This window comes from Sapajus apella, unplaced genomic scaffold (genome assembly GCF_009761245.1).
Source record: "Sapajus apella isolate SASKATOON/1434 unplaced genomic scaffold, GSC_monkey_1.0 scaffold4, whole genome shotgun sequence".
NCBI classification, from domain to species: domain Eukaryota; kingdom Metazoa; phylum Chordata; class Mammalia; order Primates; family Cebidae; genus Sapajus; species Sapajus apella.
Window position 1 is genome coordinate 1,838,179 of NW_022436944.1, and position 5,297 is coordinate 1,843,475.

Genomic DNA, 5,297 nt, shown 5'->3' on the forward strand with positions numbered 1-5,297 from the left:
CTTTTAGTATATTGAGCTGAACTCAAGACATTTAGAATTGGTACCTTAGGGCCGGGCGCGGTGGCTCACGCCTGTAATCCCAGCACCTTGGGAGGCCCGAGGCGGGTGGATCACGAGGTCAAGAGATCGAGACCATCCTGGTCAACATGTGAAACCCCGTCTCTACTAAAAATACAAAAAATCAACTGGGCATGGTGGCGCGTGCCTGTAATCCCAGCTACTCAGGAGGCTGAGGCAGGAGAATTGCCTGAACCCAGGAGGCGGAGGTTGCGGTGAGCCGAGATCGCGCCATTGCACTCCAGCCTGGGTAACAAAAGCGAAACTCCGTCTCAAAAAAACAAACAAACAAACGAAAAAAAAACAACAAAAAAAGAAGAATTGGTACCTTAGTCTGTTTTCTTTGGCTATAACAGAATACCACAGACTGGGTAATTTATAAAGAAATAGAAATTTATTTGAATCATGGTCCTGAAGGCTGGGAAGTCCATGTATGTTGCTGGCATCTGGCAAGGGCCTTCTTGCTGTATCATAACATGGCAGAAGGGCAAGGGAGAATGCTAGACAGAGAGGAAATCAGGCCAAACTCATTCTTTTTTATCAAGAGCCCACTATCAAATAACTATCCCCCTTCTACAATAACAGCACTAATCCATTCATGAGAGTGGAGCCCTCATGACCTATTTACCTTTTAAATGCCCCACCTCCCAATATCATTACTTTGGCAACTAAATTTCAACATAAGTTTCAAAGAGGACATTTAAACTGTAGCACTAGGTGTTCTTTTAGAATCATTATTGTGATTTTGATCTAACTGTAATTGGTTCAATTATTGTTCTATATGTTTTCAGCCTGGAAAAAATTCTGCTTTTAGAAACTTGCTTTCTCTATTGCCATTTACAAAAATCACTCTAAGTGGTGCTCCAGTTTCTTTTTTTTTTATTGCTTTCCTTTGAATGTCACTGAAAACTAAAAAGCTCTATTTGAAAAGTTTCTAGTGTGTGCGGTGTTAAGGGTCATGTAATTTAGGACTTCACCCCAAATGGCCAGTGTAAGAGTTAAAGCCAACTGCAAAGCTTTGGCAGGAACAGTCCTCATAAGAGAACATTCTCAAGTTTGATAATTTGCTGGAAGTGTCATATGACTTACTGAAAGCTATTATATTCATAGGTGTAGTTTATTACAGAGAAAGGGTATAGATTAAAATCAACTAAAGGAAGAAGCACATAGGGCAGAGTCCGGAAAAGTATCTAACATGAAGCTTCCATTGTTACTTTCTTGGCATTAATTCTTGACAATACACATGGAGTATTGCCCACCAGGAAAACTCACCCTACCCTTTTGTGTCTAGAGTTTTTATTGGTGTTTAATTATGTGCTGCCCATGTGATTGTGCTTTTCATTTCCAACCCCTTCTAGAGGTCAGACTGACTCGTAGTCTCCAATCTCTTTGGGAAGTAAAGCTGTTGCTGCCTGACCCAAAGCATCTATCATAAATTGCCTTATTAGACTGGTGGCTAAAACTCATAGGCAAAGACACTCATATCAGGAATGATATTCCAAGGACCTAGAGATCACTTTTCAATGTTGAGGGCAAAAGTCAGAATTTTCTTTAAATAAAGTTAATTTTCACCCCATAACTAGACAGTAAGTGCATCTATTTTATTTTAAATGTTTTAAAAAAAGACATCTCATTGAATGTTTGTGTTCTCCCTGCCCCCAAATTCATATTTTGAAATCTTAACCCCATTATGATAATATTGGTAGGTGTGCCTTTGGGATGTGATTAAGTCATAGTGCTGAAGCCTCATACATGAAATTAGTACCCTCATACAAAGAAAAATGAAAGAGATTTTACTGTTAGCTATATGAGGATACAACAAGTAGACAGCTGTCTGCAAACCAGGAAGAGTGTCCTCATCAGACTGGATCTGCAGGTGTATTGATCTGGGACTTCCCAGTCTCTAGAACTATAAGAAATTAATGTTTGTTGCTAAAATCACATAGTCCGTGGTATTCTATTATAGCTTGAACTGACTAAGACATTTATCAGTGTTCTCTACAGAATATTACATACAAAAATGCTCTATAAATATTTTTGGAGTAAACAAATCAATGTAAGCACAAAACTTCCTGTTTTTACTAGGATTTCACTACTTTCTTACACTCAAATTTGCTTATCTGCTCTTATAATTTTTTATATGTCTTTAGAAACTCTAAGTTCATTTTATATACAAAATCAGATTTCTGTTTTTAATTTTATGAAATGAGAATCTATAACAGAGTCCTGAATGACAATTTTGGAGCTGAAGAGCAGCTGTCCCCATCCCACAGGGGGACACAGTTCGTCACAGTTGACACTCAGCCTGCTCCACACATTGTATTTTCTGCCATTTTTTCTTTCCTTGCTGGTCATCCCTTCCTAATGGGAATAGTTAAGTAACCTTTTCATATAACAATGGTCCTGCCCTATTTGGAGGTTTCAGAGAGAATCTTGCTGAGGTAATAACTAATAACAATTAATTCAGAATACTAAAAAGCAAACATGAAATGCATTTTTAAAAATATACAAAATTGTACCTAAGAACGAACTTAATGATATATCAATCTCTTCAGATAAATGTACAGATTTAAAGTCATTCCAGTAAAATGAATGCTAAAGCTCCTATAGAAGAATAATAAGTGAAATTAGCAATAAAAGGTCATAAAGGAAAAAATGATGAGGGGCACCTTCAAAATTAGATATGTTACTAAAGCTATTATAATGACTCTGGTGTACTACAACCATATGGACAGACAAATAGATGAAAGGAAATGAAAAACTGAGAAAAAGACTCGAGACACATTCATTCTTTTCCTCAGTCCAATTACTTATAGCCAGAGAATATCACATGAAGCAAATTTGAAATTCATACCATATTTGAATGGACACAAATGTATTGTTTTGCATACTGAAGTCAAGCAAGAGAGATGAATAAATAGACTTAGATAATCAGAAAGAACATGTGCTTACTAATATGATATAAAGGATCCATCTTCACTAGCAAAAAAGAATGGTTTAATCATTGGGAAGTGGAATGGCATAATTTGTTGATTAACTGGAAAATATAAAGCTTTCTTCCTATCTTATATTAATTTAAAAATTGCAGATCGATTAAAATGTTATAAAGAACATAGTTTTAAAGTCATAAAACAAGTATAGATGAAAATATTTCTTGGTAGAAAGGCAAACAATTAAAAACAGAATTGTTAACAAATTCAAATACATAAAACCAAAAATGATTCCCATAAATTATCAAAAATAAATAATGGCAAACTGGTAAAATAATTTTAAAATAAGGTAAAAATAAAGAGCAACTGTTATGAAAATTCTTATAAATTCATAAGATATTAAGAAATATTGATACAAGAAAATAATAGGCAACTCATCATACAAATTATGAACAATATAACATTTGCATCACAGTAAATCAAAGAAGTATGTATTAAAATGTTAATAAGAAATGATTTCTTACATATAACATTGGTACAAATGAACAAAAAGTTAATATTTCGTATTGGTAAAGGTGGTAGGAAATAAGGAGAGTCATATACTGTTTTCAGGAATGTAAAATAACGCTGCTTTTCTAAAGGTCAATATGGATAATATTTAGCAAAAGCCTTAAGAATATTCACACATTTGAGTTAACATCCACATATCTAGGAATGTATCCTAAGAAAATATTTTGAGCTATTAAAAAAGATTTGTGCTCACTTTTTTTTTCTTTGTAACAAAAATATTCAAGAATAGGCTGAGCATGGTGGCTCCTGCCTGTAATCCCAGCATTTTGAAAGGCAAGGATGAGAAGATTGCTTGAGGCTGGGAGTTTGAAATCAGCCTGCAGAACATAGTGAGACCCTGTGTCTAAGAAATAAAATATGTGCTTTTTAAAATTAAGATATTATATATATATGTATATATATAAATGTATGAGTTCTATACATTCAGCAATGGAAGTATGGTAAAATCAATAAGTTATGATTAATGAATGAATTAAACATAACCATGAGAAAGTGTATTGAACAAGTATTGTAAAAGTTTTGTAATATATATATATATATATATATATTTGTCCAATTATATAAATAGAAAATTTACTAGAAGAAAGTACACAAAATATTAGGAGTAATCTGTAGATTTTTTCTACTTTAACACATTTTTAATTCAAAATTTTTCTTTTTATTTATGTTTTCTAATTACAAAAAATGATACATACATACACAAAATGCTGATTAACCTACAGCCTCAAGTAATTTCATTTATTTTTCCAGAAGTATATTTTCTGTGTGTATCTCTATAAATTTTACATATTAAATATGTATTCTATTGCCACCAGACATAAAGGCTAGTTTAATGAGTGCTGATCCAAAGGAAAGATAGTAATTTTTATTTAACAATCATAGGTCAAAATATTAAGGGCAGTAACTATGACAAGCCCATCTTCAGAACTGAGACCATATAATGATATAGCAAAGAAAGTTATGTTGCTTGGTACTCAGATAAATCACTAACCTTTACTATCCCCTTCTCACCCCTCCCCAAAATAGATGATCTTGGTTCTCACTGAGCACCCTCAGAACTTAATAAAATGCTTTAGTGGAAGTACAGAGAGTATGCTTCCAACAATGACTATGCACTTTACTAGGGAAAAGATGTATTCCCAGTCTTTGTGATTTTGCTTTGAACACACAAAGTTTTTACATAAATTGCTACTCATTTTTAAACAGAAGAAACATATTGAATGTCAACTGAGACTCTACTCTCACTTTATGAGGAGGAAAAAACAATGGACAGAGGTACGGATCAATGATGGATTATTTGGAGCTTTGTATGACACAGCTGCATATTACAGGCATTTATGAATACCACATGTCCACAAGTTTTTGTAAATTGAGGAATATGTGAGAAATGGAGAATTTACTATAATAAAAGAGAAACCAATGTTACTTTTAAATTGAACTTGAAAACGGGCTGACTTGCCACAAAGAGTATTTGGACTTTATGCTCAAAAGCTAAGCAAATGGTTCAACATTTAATTTTTAAAGATGATTAGCCTACATGTTTTTGATAGTAGTAGGAAGAACAGAGTCACTTAATTGTTTAACCCTTCTTAGTTGAATGTCTCCTATGTAAAATGTACTGTGCTCAACTCTAGAGGTCTAGTGAGGAAGGTTCTTTGCCCTTGTGGAGCTCATGGTCTGTCTAGAATGAAGTATAGGTTTAAAATTTTCCAAAATATTTTACTGTGGTAAATGTTGTCA